Raw genomic sequence first — 19,446 nt, 5'->3', positions numbered from 1 at the left:
TATCTGGGGGTGTACACCAAGACTGACATGAGGATGATGTCCACAGTACTGCTTAAAGATGATGAACAGTGAACAACTGTCAAAACTCGGAGGTAGCTGAATAAAAAGCATACAGCTAATTAGATGCTGATTATTGCTAATAACTGAAATTATGAAGGAATATGAGTTATGTTTATAATTGGAAAAATAAGATTCACCAATAAGGAATGATTCAATTTACTTCAATTTACAATTCTTACTTATAGCACACACACAGACTGAAAGTGAATGAAAGACTGAAATATAAGACCAGAATCTAAAATGCCTGGAAGAAAATATCATGAAAAACTTCTTGGCCTGGGCCTCGGTAAGGATTTCTTGGATATGATAACAAGCACAGAGAAGTCAAAAATAGACAAGGTGGGACTAGATCAAACTCAAGAGCTTCTATGAGCACAGAATATAATCACCAGAGTAGAGCTAAGAATGGAAGAAAATATTAGCAACCCATAACTAGGATATGAGGCTGATATCCAAAACAGAAAAAGAATTCCTAACAAAATTCATTAGCAAACCAACCAAACAAACAATAAATTCCCAAACAGCCCAATTTACATATGAGAAAAGGAACAGAATAGACATTTTCCTCAAGAAAACACTATAAATGAAAAAGAAAAAGGAATTTCAGTTAACTGGCATGTGAAAAGTGCCCCCATTATCATTAACAGTCTTGGAAATACAAATCAAACTACAATGAAATATCATCTCATGCCTGTTTTCAAAACAAAAGCCAAGCTTCAGAAGTTTATGTGGACGTGGAAAAGGGGGGGGTATTGATGAAATTTGGTGGGAATGTAATTAGCAGGATGGTAGTATCTCAGAAATTTAAAACTCGAACCACTGTAGAAGTCAACAATTTCACTTCTGTATTTCTGCTAAAGTAATTAAAGTCAGAATTTCTAAGAGATAACTAGATGCCCATGTTCATTGCAATTCATCACAATATTACTCAACATATGAAAGGATAAAACTCAGCAAACAAAATTCAACGCAATAGCTATGTGAATAATGAAATGTGTGTAGTGTGCGCATATACAGAATTTAAGCATACAAAGAAGAAATAATGCTATTAGAGACATGAACTTATGAATGGACTCAGGGGACATTATGTTAAGTGAAACAAAATAGATATGGAAAGACAAATATTGCAAGAGCAAATTACAGTAATGAATTTAAAACTGTCAAATTCTTAAATGCAGGGAGGAAAATGGTGGTTTCCAAGGACTGGAGGGTAAGGAACCAAGAATTATTAGTCAAAGGGCACAAAATTGTGTTCATGAAAGATAAAACAGATGGTTCCTCTACTGGTGGTGCCATTTAGGAAGGATGTAAACACTTAAGAAGTGAGGACTCATTGAAAGAACTGGGTCACTGGCAACATATCTTTGGAGCATATCTGTCTCAAGTCCCTTCCTTGTTCTCTGCTTCCTGCCTCCCTTGAGTGGACCAGGCTTATCCACCACATCCTCTCATTACCATGATGTCCTTACCCCTCAACAAGTTCTCAGTCCATGGAGCCAGTGGCTATGTGCTGAGACCTCTGAACCCATGAGCCAAAATAAATCATTCAAGTTTATGTCAGATATTTTGTTACAATGATGAGAAAACTAACACAACACTGGCGATATTACATTAAATGTTCTTATCATAAAAAATAGTAGTAAATAAGAAGATAAGGAAAACTTTGGGATGTGATGAATGTGTTTATAGCATTGAGGAATAAATGAGGTGTCCCCCACATAGTCTCAGGCATTTAAATACATAGTCTCCAGTTTGGGATACTATCTGGAAAGGCTTAGAAGTTTGACCCTTGTTGGAGGAAGTATGTCACCAAGGGGGGAGGGGGGCTTTGAGAGTAAAATCTCTTACCTACTTCTAGCTTAATCTCTCTGTTTTGTCCTTCTAGTTCTATATATGACATCTAAGCTTCTATTCCTGCCACTGTGCCAGCTGCCTGATGATTGCTGCCAAGCTGCCCCAGCATGATGGACTCTTATCCCTTTGGAACAATAAGCTCAAGTAAATCTTTTCTTCTGTAAGTTGCCTTTGTCATGGTATTTTATCATAGAAACAGAAAAGTAACTGATACAAGGATGTTGTTCATGTCACAGTTATTTTTATCTCCAAACTCAACAAGTTGTAGATATCACATGCATACAACTTTCTTATATGCCAATCATATCTCAAGGTGCTTTAAAAAAATATCTGTGATAATCTGAAGTAAACAAGCTCAAAAATATGTGATGATTAACTTATACAATATATACATATATCCAAATAGAAATGTAGATTTATACTAATATATAAACTAGTTGTAGGTATATGATGGAGCTATGAACATTTACTTATTCCTGTTTTACAGAGGTTGAACATTCTACAATAGCATTTATATTTGTTACATCTAGAAAATTATATTAAATATAATTTTGAAACATCTCTGTGGCCCAATTCTGAAGTGAACCAATTGTACATCTCTTACAAGTAAGGCAGGATGGCATGTTGTTGTGAAAAGAGTGGAATGAGTTATTTATGTCTCACTTATCTGTAGGAAGCTGGCCAGCCGTCTGTTTGGGGTGGGGCAGTTCTCCATCTGGGGTAGCTAATTAGTGATGATAGCTGCAATCTGTAATGTTGCTGCTTTGCTGAAGTGAGAATCATCCCCTTTCTTTGTAGAGTACCAGCTTCTTTTAGAAACAATACACTTCAAGGTTATCTTTTTAAATAATCTGGTTTTGTGAATTTGTGATCTCATTTATCAAGCAGGTTACCACACCAAAAAAATTAAGGGAATAAAAGGGAAAGAAAGGAAGGAAAGGAAGAAAGGAACTAGGAACTGAAGAGGGGAAGGGGTGGGCTTAATTTGTTTGAATCCTCAGATTGCAAAGTATCTACAAGAGAATGACATTTTGAAACTCTCTAGTTCACCTTCATCATGCAGATGAGAAGTCTGAAAGTCAATCTAAAGGAAAAGGCACTTGGTGTTCAGACAAGTCATAGATTCAAGTAATAAATTGTCTTAGTCAATGGTCCTATTGCTGTGAAGAGACACCATGACTATGACAACTCTTATAAAAGAAAGCATTTAATTGGGGCTGGCTTACAGTTTCAGATATTTAGTCCATTTTCATCACAGCAAGGAGCACGGCAGCACATAGGCAAGAATGGTGCAGGAGGAGAAGCTAAGAGCTCTACATCCAAATCCACAGGTAGCAGGAAGAGAGAGAGACACTGGGCCTGGCTTGGGCTTCTGAAACCTCAAAGCCCATCTCCAGTAACACACTTCCTCCAAGAAGGCCACACCTACCCCAACAAGGCCATACCTCCTAATCCTTCTGAGTATTGCCACTTCCTGATGACTAAGAATTCAAATATGTGAGCCTGTGGGGGCCATTCTTATCCAAACCACTACAATAGTAAAGCAAATTAAGCAGGGGCTACCTGGAAAACATGATTTAATCCGATTTGGTTTTGCACTCTTTATTTTCAGTTCTGGTGGACCTTAAGGATTTCTACTAAGACAATAATAGATTTCCTGGAAGAGAAGACTTTAAATTAGAAGGTGGGGAAAAGGAAGAAAAGAAATGAATATAGAAGAAAGGTAATTTTAAAGAAAATTGAGACTGAAAATTCCCTTGTGTCATAGACCTAAGACTACAAACAAAAGAAGAAACATATTCACAGTTTTCCCTGTGTATCTCAAAGCTTCCAGGCAATCTATGAGTTTTTGGTCAACCCTAACTTACATGAAGGATGAAATGGAAAGAACATAGAACTTGGAGTTCATTGGACCCATTTGATATGTGCTGTGTGACTTTTCCTGGGGTGTCCATTTCTATTCACCACTGATGAAGAGGACAATAAACCAAAGATATGATGGACCCCATGACCAGCTTGGTGAGTCAATGAATTCATAAAGTTCATAGGAAGGAGTATACTCAGATGCATCACCAAAAGCCCCATGACAGCATGGGTGACTATTCAGAAAGACTGAATTATTGGAGGGAGTCCTCTGGGCAAGTAACACTAGCACCTCAGTTACTGAGATTCTCCTCCAAATAATTGCTAACAGCTTAGATAGTCTCTAGGGCCCTTGAGCATTCCCTATCTCAATAGACCCAATCTTAGGAGGGCCTCATGCAGCTGATCTATGCTGCTTTGAGTCAAGGAAACAGTAACCATGTCCAACACAAAGAAAACAGCTGCAAGACAAATCTTACTTGTCTATTTGACTTAAGTAGATACATCACTGGATTCCAGCTCCTCTCCTGTTTGAAACTGGGGATAATAAGTATTTAATAAGATACTTATACAAATTAAAGAAAATGTATTACATATGTGTCCTAATACATTGTGGCTATTAAGTGAATGTACCCTTCTTTTATCTTCACCTAACATCCCTATTTCCATGTAAGGCCCATCATGCCCCCACAAAATAGTGTCTTTACTTACTTTCATTGTCCTATTTTTAAAACATTTTCGTCTCTAAAGGTCCAAAGCCTGTTCAAGATCTCAATGTTTCTCTTCTACACACACTCAAATTTTTTAAATTCTAAAATGTGGCCCAAAGTATATCTTTAATACCATTAAAGATTCCTAAATAAGTAAAGGTTAAGATTTATCCATTCTCGAAACACATGAACTATGAACCAATGGCTGAGGGGTCCCCACTGGATCAGGCCCTCTGAACGGATGAGACAGTTGATTGGCTTGATCTGTTTGGGAGGCATCCAGGCAGTGGGACCGGGTCCTGTCCTCATTGCATGAGTTGGCTGTTTGAAACCTGGGGCCTATGCAGGATTGTTTGGCTCGGCCTGGGAGGAGGGGACTAGACCTACCTGGACTGAGTCTACCAGGTTGACCTCAGTCTGTGGGGAAGGCTTTGCCCTGGAGGAGATGGGAATGGGGGGGGGGGGGTTGGGGGGTAGGTGAGGGGGACGGGAGGGGGGGAGAACAAGGGAATCCGTGGCTGATATGTAGAACTGAATTGTATTGCAAAATAAATTAATAAAAAAAAAATAAAAAAAAAAAAAAAAAAGATTTATCCATTCTCAATACAGTGATCATCACTAGTGGAGCTTCAAATGGAGAGGAAAGAGAGAAGAGAGGGAGGAAGGGAAAGGAGAGAGGGAGAGAGAGAGAGAGAGAGAGAGAGAGAGAGAGAGAGAGAGAGAGAATGCATGTGCTCACAGTCAGTCACACTGATTTGTTCAGGCTAGAACCTCTAAGCCTGTTGAATGTATGATACAACATTCAATTATCAGCTACTATGTACCAGACACTATTATATACCCTGTATATGAAGTGTTACCTCATAAGATCCAATGTTGACCATTATCAAGGTACGGGTAATGGTGTAAGTTCACAGAAACCTTGACCTCCAAACAAGACCCAGCTGCTTTGGCTTAAGCTACATTTGATTTTCTTTTCCTATGTCACATGAGCCTGGCCTTAGTCACTGGGGTCATGTTCTTTGTTCTTTGAATCTTGCCTTTGACTTTGACATTTGAACCTTAAGGTTTAGGTTCACAGTTGGGGTTGGGTCAACCCAGGTGTTGCATTCTCCTTTCTAACAAAGGCAGAGTAAATCAGTATTTTAGTTATCCTTTCAACAATGGTGTGTGTGTGTGTGTGTGTGTGTGTGTGTGTGTGTGTGTGTGTGTGTGGTGGGAGAGTCCATGCTACAGAAGGCATGCAGAGGACAGAGGATAACTTTGTGGTGCAGGTTCTCTCTTCACCTTTATATGAGTTCCAGGATTGAAATCAGGTTACCAGACTTGTGTCAGAAGTGTCTTCACATATTGAGCCATTTTTATGGCCCCATGGTATTTAATTGTTTTATTATTGCCAGAGAACTTTCTGATTCTAGAGACTCAGCTCAGTTCCTTTACTTCTTAAGCTAGAAAATAACACTTCTGTTTTACTATTCTAATCCATATAAAAGGAACAATCATGGATTACTCTGATGAATTAGCACTTCATACACAGGGCATACAATAACTGTTCACTGAATGTTATGTGTGCACATGCATTTAACAGGTTTAGAAGTTCTAGTCTAAATAATTCAGTATGACTCACTGAGCGTGTTCTCTCTCTCTTCTACTCTCTCTCTCTCTCTCTCTCACACACACACATACACACACACACACACACACACACTAGCTTTACAGAGTTATTATAAGGAACAAATGACAGCAGAAGCACTTCGCTTGATATGAATTATAAAAATATTTGGCATATCAAAACCTCCAAATTGCTGAGCCAAGATGAGTGGTTTTTCCATGGCCCATCAGCTAGAATGGTTTTGACACTTGGCAATGTGTAAGGGGCAATAACATCAAAAGAGAATGAAATTTTGAGTCAGAATCAGTTGGAATTAAATCATACCTTCAATATGAAGGGGTATGACTGTGGCAAGACTCATCTTCCTAAATCTTAGTTCTCAGGCTTGTAAACTAGGGCTACTGACAGCAAAGTAGTTGTATAGGCTTACTACAGTGAATTGATGTATCCAATATGCTTTTGTGCTTTGAGCAGGCAAAGGAATGCCTATAAAAGGAAACAGTGATGATCTATTAATATTCTTAAATCAATTCTTATCTTCCAAGTTCCCTACCTGCCTTGTGCTAGAGTCTCTGGGGAAAGCAGACGTCAGGCACACTTGCTTCCACAGAACTGAACCCTTGAGCACTCTCATCTGATTCCCTCCTGTCAACAGGCATAAATATTCTGTAATCACTTTGGAGGGTACTGGTAACAGGGCCAAATGTTCCCAGGGATGACTCAGACACTACTCTGAAACATAACAAGCCTGTGCATGCATAGAGGGGCTATAAAACTCTCAGGTCTGAGTCACCAAGGTGCCACAGCCTCCAAGGCCTGATGTTCTCAAGTGACTTTACAACTTCGTACTCAAATGTCTATGCCTCATCTAGAAGACATCTGAGGACTTAATCTCATTGAGCCCTCCCTGTGTCACCACTCACCCTCGAGAGCACTTCTGATGGTCGAGTCACCTGTTACCAGCACAAGTTCAAGTCTCCTCTTCAGCAAAACCTTCCCAGCTACCCTGATCAGTACTGAGGACTCTTGCCATCGAGTCCCCTACTCTTGACCTATAAGCCATTCCAAGGTCATTAGTTTTACACTTCTGAAACTAAACAACCTGGGATAAGAATGCTGGGAAAATGTGGACATGTTGATTTGAATCTGTTTCTAACTTGGTATAGACAAAACTGTTTTAATTCTTAAATTTGTTAAGAGAAATATTGGTACGTTATTCATTCCATATCCTCTCAAGTGTAATATACCCAGTGAGTGTTCAAAACACAGTAAAGGGACATGAATACATCAAACACGTCCATCTTTTTTAATATGTAAATATAGAGACTGCCCCATAATGACTTTCAATCACATTAATTACCTCCCATAAAATCCAATATCTTATGCAAAAGTTTAGCTTCTGTTTAAGCTCATATTGTTGAATTTTTATTGAATACTACAAAAAAAATACAAGAAATATTTAATATAGTCATTTGTATTGATGTTCTACAGTAAAGGTTAGCTGACACTGGTACGTTTTCCAAACAATGGTTTGGGAGACTTGCAAAGCATCTTGACTACTTTTTTTTTATTTTATTTTATTTTATAATTTAATTTAATTTTACATATCAGCCACGGATTCCCTTGTTCTCCCCCCTCCCTCCCCCCCCCCCCCCCCCCCCCCCCCCCCCCCCGCCTTCCTCCCAGCCCACCCCCCATTCCCATCTCCTCCAGGGCAAAGATTCCCCTGGGGATTGAGTTCAACCAGGTAGATTCAGTCCAGGCAGGTCCAGTCCCCTCCTCCCAGACTGAGCCAAGTGTCCCTGTATAAGCCCCAGGTTCCAAACAGCCAGCTCATGCACTGAGGACAGGTCCCGCATCTTGACTTCTTACAGCTCTGAACAACATAATGGAATCTGGGATTTGTTCCAAGTAACGTAGCTGAGCTCACTAATCTCCTCCAGCAAAGAATTACCACTCTCAGGCAGGTGCATGCCTTTAATCCCAGCACTTTGGAAGCAGAGACAGAGGCAGGCAAATCTCTGTAATTTTGAGGCCAGCCTGGTCTACAAAGTGAGTTCCAGGACAGCCGTACTGTTACATAGAAAAACCCTGTCTTGGAAAACAAAAAAACAAACCAAAATATTCCCATTATTCATTGCACTATCTTTGTCTTACTAACATTAGTTCTAAGGCTGCAGGATAGCTCATTGGTAGAACACGTGCTGAATTGCATGGGGTCTAGGGTTTGATCCTCCAGTACTGCAAAAACAAGCAAAAAATAGGAACTACCCATTAATGCTAAGTTTTCAATTACTGTGAAAAGAGAAAACCACACAGATCTAATCTGTTAATTTCAACCCACAAGCAGGCACATTTCCTACTGGAATTTCTTGCCATTTCCCTCTTTACCAACATTCCATCTATTTTTCTAGACATGGGCTTTCTCCCCCTCCCCCCACGCCATCTCTTCATACCTGATGACAACAGAGTCTCTTGTTGGATGCTTGACTGTTAGCTCACTTGATCTGATCTATTTTAAGTGCAGCTTCACAGCATTTTCTTCCTTAAATAGCACTTTTATAATATTTCTCCTACACTTAAAAACCTTTTATGGTTTGTGAGCCCTTACAACTTCAAGGCTAAATTCTCCCTGATTCTGGGTAGATTCTTCATTTTCTACTCATTTTTTTCAGAGAGATGAATTTCTGAAGATTTTTAACAATATACGATGGAGGTGATTTACTCAGCTCTATCATCCCAGTAATCTCCCATGCTGAGTACAGTGTATATGAATGCATGAATGAGATGGAACCCAGGATGAGGACCAAGGAAGTTAGAGAACAATGGAGATGCTGAGCAGGGTTTCTATGGCTCAGGAGTGTGAAACTGCTGGGAAAGGTTGGAAGGACTCGACGTCAAGGTTGACATTCTATAATCTGTGGAAAGTTTCGTCATGTTGCTCCTTCCCCTGTGACTTCACTCACATCTGTTTGTGCTCCATCTACTCATTCAGTAATAGTCAGCTCATGTGGTACATCAAGACAGGAGGGTGTTTGAGTTCCTTCAGAAATATATCCTGAAACGAGGATTCCACAGAAAAGGGCTTATTTGTGCTACTATTACATAAAAACCCAGGAAGAGAACAAGAAAAGAAAAATAACCAGTGGGTGATATATTATCTAGTGAAGTGTCATGCTTTGTAACCACAGCTTAAGCCAACAGGAACGGCACTATGAAAACAGGATGGGATATATCCTTTAGGGGTTCCATGTATAGAGCCAAGAATGGAGGCACCCACACCACTGTGTCACTCAGTATTTCAAGTGTGCATTTCCCCTGCATTCAAACAGATCAACGTGCAGTGTTAGGAGTCCTCAGAAATGAGATGCAGATGCAGGTAGTCCATATTCTTCCTTTGGAATGCTGAGTTTTTTTGGAGGCAAGAAAATATGCACTAATAACAGAATGCTCTACAAGAGTCAGCTATGAGCTCTAATGAGCAAACTTCCTCTGCCTCTTACACAGGTGTGCCTTTGAGAAAATTAATTTCTTCAATCTCAGTTTCTCAGTTTTCAATGGGTAGGTGTCATTGACATGTTCATATTTTTTGAACAGCCAGAATCATTTCTCCCCAATGAAAACCTTTAACAGAACTTGAAAAAGCAAAAGTAGACTGGTCCACATTGAAGTAGAGGCAGGGAATCTCAGCTAGAAATGTCATCTTGGAAACCTACTACTTCCAGAAATCAACAAATAAAATACCTTGCACTACTGGTAACTGTCTGAGTCCTGGCTCTACGGCAAACGATCCCTGCCCCTGCAAATGTTCCATGATGGTAAGTGATACTCTGTGATGTTCAGTGTCAACCCAGTTCGCCTCCAGAGAAAGAGAGAGATCAATGGCTGATAGTACAATATAATCTCATTCACACATTTCTGCATGGGGTTGGTGATTGACAGTCAAGTTGTACTGCTGATTTACATGCTAGGGATATGGAAGCTGTGTTTAAATGACAAATGTATAGTTAATTTTACCTGGAAGGCAGACAATATTTCCTGAGGTATGGGGGATGGAGAGTTTGTGGAGTAATTTAAAATACTTCATTAAAGTATTACTTTGATAGATAAGTATTAGTATACTGTAGTTGTCATTATTATTACTATGATAACTTTTCCTAAAGCCACAGCAAGTTCATACTAGAGCCATTAATCAAGCTCAGGTTTTGTTGTGGTGGTGGTTGTTTGTTTTGTTTGGTCTGAAGTCCACATCACCACTTACTATTATATCCTGTGTAGCATGTTAATGTGTTACAATACAATTTACAGAACCAATCTCCAAATTCCTGGGATTATCAAGTCCACCTGATTGTCAACACAGAGGCCAAAGGGGGTGACTAACCACATATAAGGAATTATAATGAATATGTATTCTATTGAGTTATTGAACTTTTTATTTTGAAGTTCTGCTTGGCAAGAATCAAAGCAAGTGTGAAAATTCATTATTATCAATGTTGTTTATTTCAGTAGAGAAAATCATAAACACTTTACTTCAGAATTAGCTTTCATAGTAAGGAATTTTAATTTCTTTCATTCACCCATTCAAAATTCTTGGCACGCACTTTATTCAAGATATTATGCTATACATATAAAGGATACTAAGGAGAAAACAGTAACAAAGATATGGTTGTATTCCACATTATTTAGAAGGATGGAAAATGTTGCAAACATTCCACTCTATATGTATTGTAAACATACAAACTGTTAATACTTAATAATTTGATAATAGTAGAGAGAAGTTATTTCTAAGAATGAAGAAAGCTCCTAGACATTGCAGTTTTTGTGTTTGTTCCTAAAACATGGTTTGGAATTCTGATATTTTTAACCACAATATTTCCAAATGTGTGAACAGTGATACATGAACACAGCAGGAGAATATGTGTGTGTGTGTGTGTGTGTGTGTGTGTGTGTGTGCACATATGTATCTATGTATACTACAATGATTCTTTTCTTATCCGTAGATGATTCCTCTTCAGTCCCTACTATGGAAACTTAAGACTATTGTAGCAAAGGTTCACACCTAAGCTCTTTACTTTCCTATGTATACACAGAGTCCATGCCTTTACTTCTTTTTTCCAATTTATTTATTTATTTATTTATTTTATATTCCAGCCTCAGTTTCCCCTCCCTCCTCTTCTCACAGTCTCTCCCCTCATCCCCCCTCTGTTCCCATCCCAGAGTCCACTCTTCCTCTGTTTCTGTTTAGGTAAGAGAAGGTCTTCCATGAGTATCAGCTAAACATGGCACATCAAGTTGCAATAAGACTAAGCACATCCCCATGTACTAAGGCTGGGCAATATACCTTTCCTTCTTAATGGAGCCTTTATCACATGTTGTGGCCATGACTTGCAGCTGATATGGGAGAGTAAAGCTAACACAAATTTCTTTGCCTTCTTTCCCAGTTTCGTGTGTGTGTGTGTGTGTGTGTGTGTGTGTGTGTGTGTGTGTGTGCACGTATGCACATAAGTCATAACATGGTTCAAACACCCTGAACCTGGATTAATATAGGTAGTTGTGAACTGCCAGACATGGGTTCTGGGATCTGAATTCCAGTCCTCTTCAATAGCTGCAAGAACTCTTACCCATTAAGCCTTTTCTGCAGTCCCCATGATTGTATGGTTTTGAAAGCATGTAGAAGATACTCCAAATAACACTAAGGAGTCTAGCTTCTAAGCAGGGAGATGATGGATGACTAAAGATTGATGGTCAGAAAAGTGATATGATTATCGACATCCTTTAGAGATAAAAATGGGTGATAACTCAAACAACAAGAATTAGAAGAAAAATCCTTGTGTGTTTACTATGTTGCAGAAATTAAGATAAAGGATTTGCTTGAATTAGTTCATTTAGTCATCATTTCCCCTCTGAAAACCTTATACTATTATTATCCCTCTTTGGCAGATGAAAAAACAAGCTTAGGGGGATGAATAATATGGTTTCATAATTGATAAGTAGAGAACTTCAGATTGAAACTCAAGTCATTTTTTGCTGTCAGAGATCTCTCACATGCACTAGAGATGGGAGAGTTTGGGAAGAGACGTACTTGGAAGACTATAGTGATTCTTCTCTTATCCATAGCTGATTCCTCCTCAGACCCTGCTACGGGAGCTTTAGACTGTGGGTAGTACAGATTCACACCTAGGCTCTGCACTTTTCTCTGTGTACACAGAGTCCATGCCTTGTTAACGAAGCCTTCATCACATGCTGTGGCCATGACTTGCAGCTGATGTGGGAGAGCTAAAGTAACAGAAATGTCGTTGCCTTTCTTCCCAGTTTCACTAACAGATTTGCCTTGCCAATGGTCTTAACATCCTTAGTCCTCAATTCTTTTCTGTACTTACGAAGTCAAGAAATGCCACTTCTTTTCAATTAGGGTATATTTTGCAGCTTCTTATTGACATGTCCAAACTTAAAGCATCACTCCTCTTACACGCCGGCACCAAGATTAAGTCAACTTAGGGTAGCCTGAACAGAAACACCATGACATTGCTACAGCTAATGTAACAACTTAGAGGGCTCCATGTGATGGGCACTCAGGTGGCACATATAGTATGCATTAAGACAAATTAAATACTTCATGTTCTAGACGGGATGTAGATGGACAGCCCACTTTACAGTCTTACTCATAATATCATGCCATTTCTCTTTGTTTAATTTTGAGTATTTTATTTAATATTTTCATACGAAATTTGGCCACGATTTTTAAAACGGTAAGCAAGGAGAGGCATTTGTATTAGCAGATTCCCAAGGGCAAATATTTCATACTGACAGAGAATTTATTTTTATTTAACTTTGCATTACCTCTCTCCCTACCCAGCATGTAAATTACTTCAACAGCAGAATCTGATCTCTGGTAAACCTTCAATGGCAGAAGCCTCAAAACATCTGCTTGTTCCATCTCGCCATTCAATGTTTCGTCAAACTTTACCATGGTAAGGTTTGGATTGATATTCTGCTCGAGTTTGCTTTCTGTTAATGTGATAAACACCATGACCAAAAGTAACTTGGAGAGGAAATGGTTTATTTGGGTTACAGGCTACAGTCCATTATCAGAAGAAGTCAGGGCGTGAGCTCAGGGCAAGAATGTAGAGGCAGGAACTGAAGCAGAGACCATGGAGAGACGCCGCTAGCTTGCTTGCTTCTCTTGGATTGCCCCTTCCACCTTTCTTATATAGCCCAGGTCTAACCAACCAGGGCTGATATTGCCCAAAGTGGGCTGGACCCACACACATCAATCATCACTGAAGGAAATGCCCTGCAGACATGCTCGCAGGCCAATCTGATGGTGAAAATTTCTCATTTGAAGTCTCCTGTTCTTAGGTATGTCTAGGTCTACGTCAAGTTGATAAAAACTATGACAATTCCAATTCTACCATTTCCCAAGAGCAAATTTATCAGTCTCTCTGATTACCCATTTCTCCCAGTTTTTCATGCAAAGATAGTATCTTCCTACAAAATAATTAATGAAAATCCAAAGAACATGCTTGGCATGTTGCTGGCCATCTCAGACCTTAAGTTATATATATAAGCAATTCTCCAATGATGCTTCTATTCATAGATCCTACCTTAATCAATGAGAATACTCTGCGGGACAGCCATTAGAAGGGGTAAGCCCATTTTGGTTCATTTTCTATATCATATATGCATATATCACGTCTATCATTGCATAATCTTTAGATTATATATTATGGTAGGCAATATAACAAGCCACAAACACCCATTTCCTATCCTGTAATGAAAGTATGTCATATTACATGGCAAAATGTAAGTAAGACAACAGATGGCATAAACATTGCTAATCAGCTGACCTAAAAAAAATGTATGAAGATTACATTAGGGAGAAGGTTCAGAGGGTAAGAGTTCCGGTTGCACTAGCATGAGGACCTGTGTTCAAATCCCAAGCACCCACATAAGAAGACAAGATAGACTCTGTCTCAAAGAAAAAGGCAGAGAATGATAAATCAGGTCTCTCAACATTATCCTTTGATGTCCACATGCATCATGCAGGAGCATCTATACACCCTTTCCCTGCTATACATGAGCATATACCACATATAGCCCTATACCACAGTCAGAGAGAGAGAGAGAGAGAGAGAGAGAGAGAGAGAGAGAGAGAGAGAGAGAGAGAGAGAGAGAGAGGGAGAGGGAGAGGGAGAGGGAGAGGGAGAGGGAGAGGGAGAGGGAGAGAGAGAGAGAGAGAGAGAGAGAGAGAGAGAGAGAGAGAGAGAGAGAGAGAGAGACTGGATTAATTTAATGAGACCAATAAATCATTAAATTGAACAATTGGAAGAGACATGAGAAGAAGTCGATCCACCACTTTTGTATTGAAGATGACAGAGCACAAGCCAAGCCATGTGGCAAGCCTCCACGAGCTGGACAAGTAAGGGCAGTGCCCTCTAGAGCACTAAAATTGAAATGCAGTCCCAGTGATACCTTGAAGTTCAGCAGTAAGACTTGTGCTGGATTTTGTGACCCCATCAATGACACCAAAAGCATGGCCCAATGAGGGTGCTGTATCTAGTCTGGCAGAAGTGGTGTGTACTTCAAACAGCACAGAACCCTCACCTCCCTCATTCAGACTCTTCTAAGGCAACCTCTAGTCATTAAAAATATAGTAACAAGACACCTGTCAGTTCACAATAAAGTGTGAGTCAACTAAAATATCTAAATTATTTTCAAATGAATCATTTTTAAGATATTTCTCCATTGTTGCTGTAAAAATCTAATATTGATAAAGGAGGTATAGACTTTTAGATAAATTATCTGAAATCTAAACCAATTCTATATAATAGTTGTGTGGCTGTGGTTAACTTTTTAACCTTCTAAACCCTCTCTGTGGGAAGAAAACAATACCACAGATGCATTATCAGGACTCTATGAGATAGGTCATATAAGGCTCTTGGATGACTGTATGTGTTGGCAATGCATTAGCTATTTGATAATGATGTTGACTGTAATGACAAAGATGTTGGAGAGTCAATACACATGATGTCACATTAAATCTCCAAGAGACAATTATAGAAAAGTTAGATGGGGATAAAGCAGCATCACTGAATGACTGACATTCAGAATGTGTTTGATTTGGTTTGTTGTTTGTTTTATTTTATTTCATTTCATTTCAGCAGTTTTCATTCCTAGATTTTTGCTACTCCCTAAGAGGTAGAGTATTTATCTTCTTTAATCTCAATGGACTTTTGAAATCACCTAAAAGCACATAATATACACGTATGAATCTCACAGTGAAACCCACTGTTTTGTCCAATTAATACATACTAATGGAAAATAACTGCATAAAATGAATAAGGCTGGGTGCTTCCAAGAATAAGTTACATCTTGAGATACCTGTATCTTTGTCTCCCTTAGTCTAGCTAGCACGAAGTGAAGCATCATTGGCAGCTACAATGTGGAAAATAGGAAATGTACTGGATGTACTAGATGATTTACATAAATAGATTTCCAGGCAGAATATTGAATTTGTCTGCCTCCCTCTAGATGTCTATAGTAAAGCACAAAAGAGGGAAGAAATGCAAAGAGAAAATTGTTAAATATTAAAGGATCCTGGATTGCTGGGTAAATCTTCACTTTCATTCCACAATCTTCTCTGGAAAAGAGAAACATAATCCTGATCCTAAACTGAAGAAATGACTCCAGGATAAAGAAAGAATCTAGCAAATAATCAAGAGAATATGGCATGTGATAAAATCAAGCGTCTGACAGTCCTTTGAAATTTCCATTAAGAAGATTTAAGATGATACTTCAAACACACAAAAGATTTTCTGGGAAAGTTTAGGCATCCACCATGGTCCTTTCTATTACACACAGAGGAGCTAGAAAGCTGAATTCGACGCCATACGACAATCACACACAGAGTCCAAAGTAGCATAAGGATGGCCCTGCAGAAATCTATGGGTTTGGCTTTTGTTGAATAGAGTGTGTTATAAATTGACATGTTAAAAACAAAATCACATGGAGCTGGAGCAATGGCTCTGTGATTAAGAGCACTGGCTTCTCTTCCAAAGGACCCAGGTTTGATTCCCAGCACCCACATAGTGACTCACAACCAACTACTACCCCAGTCCCAGGGTATCTCATACCTTCTTCTGGCCTTGGTATGCCACAGGATGCATATGGTGCAGAAATCCACGCAGGAGAAATACCCATATACATTAAAAATAAACAAATGCACAAAATTTTTAAAGTGATTTCTGAGTGGAGCAAATGGGTCTTTGGGCTGGTGAGTGTTTCTAAACAAGAACAGGTGAAACTACTGAGCTGCACTCACAGGCCACATTATATAGAAAACGGCCAAGTTGGGATCTGTGTGAAGATCATTCTCAAACATCGTAACCGAACCTGAATCAAGGAGTTGGGGCATGTATTCAGCTTTGTTTTATTTTGTTGTGTTGTTTTTTTGTTTTTTTCAGGGTTGTTACAAAATAAGGCCTTCTGTACTTCTAATTTCCATTTCCTCTTTTCTTTCCTTTTTTTTCCTTCTCTTTTCTTTCTTTCTTTTTGTTTATTTGTTTTGTTTTTGTTTTTGTTTTTCAGTTTTTTTGAGACAGGGTTTCTCTGTGTAGCCCTGGCTATCCTGAAATTCACTCTGTAGACCAGGCTGGTCTTAGTGATCCACCTGCCCCTGCCTTCCACTATTGGGATTAAAAGTGTACACATCACCACCTCGTCTCCTTGCCAGCTCAATTTTCTCTTTTTTTGTGTGTGTGTTTTTTTTTTTTGTTTTGTTTTTTTGGTTTTTTGAGACAGGATTTCTCTGTGTAGCTTGGCGCCTTTCCTGGAACTCGCTTTGGAGACCAGGCTGGCCTCGAACTCACAGAGATCCGCCTGCCTCTGCCTCCCTAGTGCTGGGATTAAAGGCGTATGCCACCACTGCCTGGAAATTTTCTCTTTTCAAGTGGGAACATCCAGCTGGTTTTTCTTTATCTGACCAAACCATTCTATTGCTAACTCTGGGAGACAGACAAACAAGCCACTTTAGCATAACACCTTAGAGAAAGAGATGATTACTCAAAGAGATAAGCACAAGAAACCAGATTTAGGAGATGAACCTGTACAGAACTTCACTTGTTAATCTACAATTCTGAGTCTTTGAGCACGAGTCTAATGCCTTAAAAGACAAGAGTTTGGAAAGAGGGTCTTAGGTAATGGGGGGATCGAGTCAGTCTAATTTATGTGGAGAATAGATGTGTTTTGCTCAAACTGGAAAGAAGACTATTGTAAACTTCATTTTTCCAAACTGATCAAAATATATTTTTAATACCAAATGTTCTTATAGACTCTTGTATTGATCGTAGGGAGCATGAAGTCTATTCCTGTTACTCTCAAATATGATGAATAAAATATCACAAAAAGGATAAGACATAAATTATGAGGTTAGTTCAGAGTAGACTGGTTGTTCCCACCCCCTGCTTAAGAATGTACCTTTGAAGCCCTGTGCCACCACATAAGAAGCATGGCTGTCATCCAGCTGATATACTAAAATGACAAAGAAGGGACTGGATACAGTCAGAAAAAGTTTCTCCAGCTTCCACAGTTCCAATCCACTCACATTTCCACCTTCTTCCCAGGATATTAATGTGGGTAAATAAGCACTCAGATGATACCCTCCCTCCCACCTAGCCTGCAACACTCCTATTTGTGGCTGTTTGATTAATTAAGTGGAACCACCATGCAAAGCCAGGCAGGCTCCAAAAACCCAAAGGATTAAAAAATAGGCAATGAGTGCAATTGTGTCAAGCTGAGAGGTTTGGAGGTGCTTTATTACACAGTGATGGATAACCAGAACATAGACTTTCAAACACTAGAGGAAGTAATGCAGTCAAGTGATCTAAGGTGATGAAGCATCATGGAAGCCAAGGGAAAAAAACTGGAGAAGAAAATAATTGCTGTTTTCTATGGCTACAGGAGAAAAAAGGAGAATAAGAATAGAGAAAACCCTGAGAAATGAATGCATCTTCTGTCTATATCTAGCATGTAAAGGAATAGCCTTAGTATAAAAGTAGAACTGGATATCAGAAGGCACTAGCCTGTGAAGTGTTTCCTTGCCCTATTCTCACCAAAGTCTTCTCAATCTTACTTTCAACCTGAGGATCAAAGGAAAACATCACTCACTCCACAGCTAGGGGTGAGACACAATGTAGGTGCTTTAACTACACTGTTCCCACTAATAATCACAAAGGTTCTGTTAAGTGAATATTATTTCATGTCCTTGATGAATCATTTAAGCTTTGGGGAGGTTACATAAGTTGAAAATAACTGTGCAGCTAGTAAAGATTTTACCTATTATTTTAACTCAGTCTAGTGTTACCCTAAAGGCCAAAGTGAAGGCTATAGTCAGATCTTCACAGTCAAATCTAGTCCAATGGAGACTAAAATGGCTTCTGATGATTTAAGCTCTGGTCCTCTCTGAACTCCTCCCTCTTCCATATGGCATCCTCCAGATGGCTGGAAGCTCAAGAGAGTGATCTGTGGCAATCAGTTTTCTCTCTCCCTAGCAATGCCAGTTCATGTATTACTTTCCCATAATGCCCCTGGATTCCAAGAGAACTGCCTTCTGTAGGTGCAAATTAAGCCTGGGAAAGTTAAGCTAAAAATTCTAAAAATGAACCAAAGAAAAGTATGTTTAACACAGGAACCAGGTTCCAGATTGTGTCCTGTTTACAAAAGCACATATTGTGCTAATAGTAAAATCGAGTTCTACTTTCATAATGATGGCCTAAAATGAATACCACCCACCTACACCCCCACCCTACCCTTGCTCACACGCCATCAAAGCAATTAAATCTTAAACCACCTTGCTCTACACAGCACTGGCAAATGGAATGGTGGGCACATATTTGTGAGGTTTGTTTACCAGTTTCCCCAAAGTGCTTTACCAATCAAAATTTAAAAAACTAGCTCACCCACGGATGCATTCTGGGTTCCTAAGTTTTAACTCACAAGATAAATGCATTTTCATAGTGATCTGGGAAAAACCACTCAGATAAAACAGGTGCCATCCATTACCAGAAGCCAGTGCTCCAAACTACACTCCAGAGATTTCTAGGTTCCATAAGACGTTAACAGTTGTTCAGTAATGCTAGGATAGTATGGTGAAATAATTTAAGGAAACACAGAAGGTTGTTTTAATCCCTTGGAATTTTACATTGCATATTAGCATTTTTTAAATATAAAAAATATAAGCTGCATTTATATTTAAGTGTGCTTAAATCTGTGTGCCCCAAATCTGTGTCTATAGGACTTCAACTCCATAGAATACCTGTTCCCTTTCTTTCAGAATACAATTTTTCAAGC

General features: G+C 39.1%; 1 long non-coding RNA gene across 3 annotated transcripts in view; it reads left to right on the top strand.

The window, feature by feature from the left end:
• LOC128100764 (uncharacterized) overlaps positions 1-19,446 on the top strand; it is a 199,930-nt gene that overhangs the window by 106,531 nt on the left and 73,953 nt on the right. For all 3 annotated transcript variants that reach the window (XR_008214925.1, XR_008214927.1, XR_008214926.1), the window contains 2 exons: positions 1,946-2,074; positions 3,527-3,933. This is a non-coding gene — a long non-coding RNA (uncharacterized LOC128100764). The remainder of the gene's footprint in view (positions 1-1,945; positions 2,075-3,526; positions 3,934-19,446) is intronic.

Source organism: Peromyscus californicus, unplaced genomic scaffold (genome assembly GCF_007827085.1).
Source record: "Peromyscus californicus insignis strain IS unplaced genomic scaffold, ASM782708v3 Scaffold_7__1_contigs__length_154581171, whole genome shotgun sequence".
Classification (NCBI taxonomy): Eukaryota; Metazoa; Chordata; class Mammalia; order Rodentia; family Cricetidae; genus Peromyscus; species Peromyscus californicus.
This window is presented reverse-complemented; position numbering and strand designations above follow the sequence as displayed.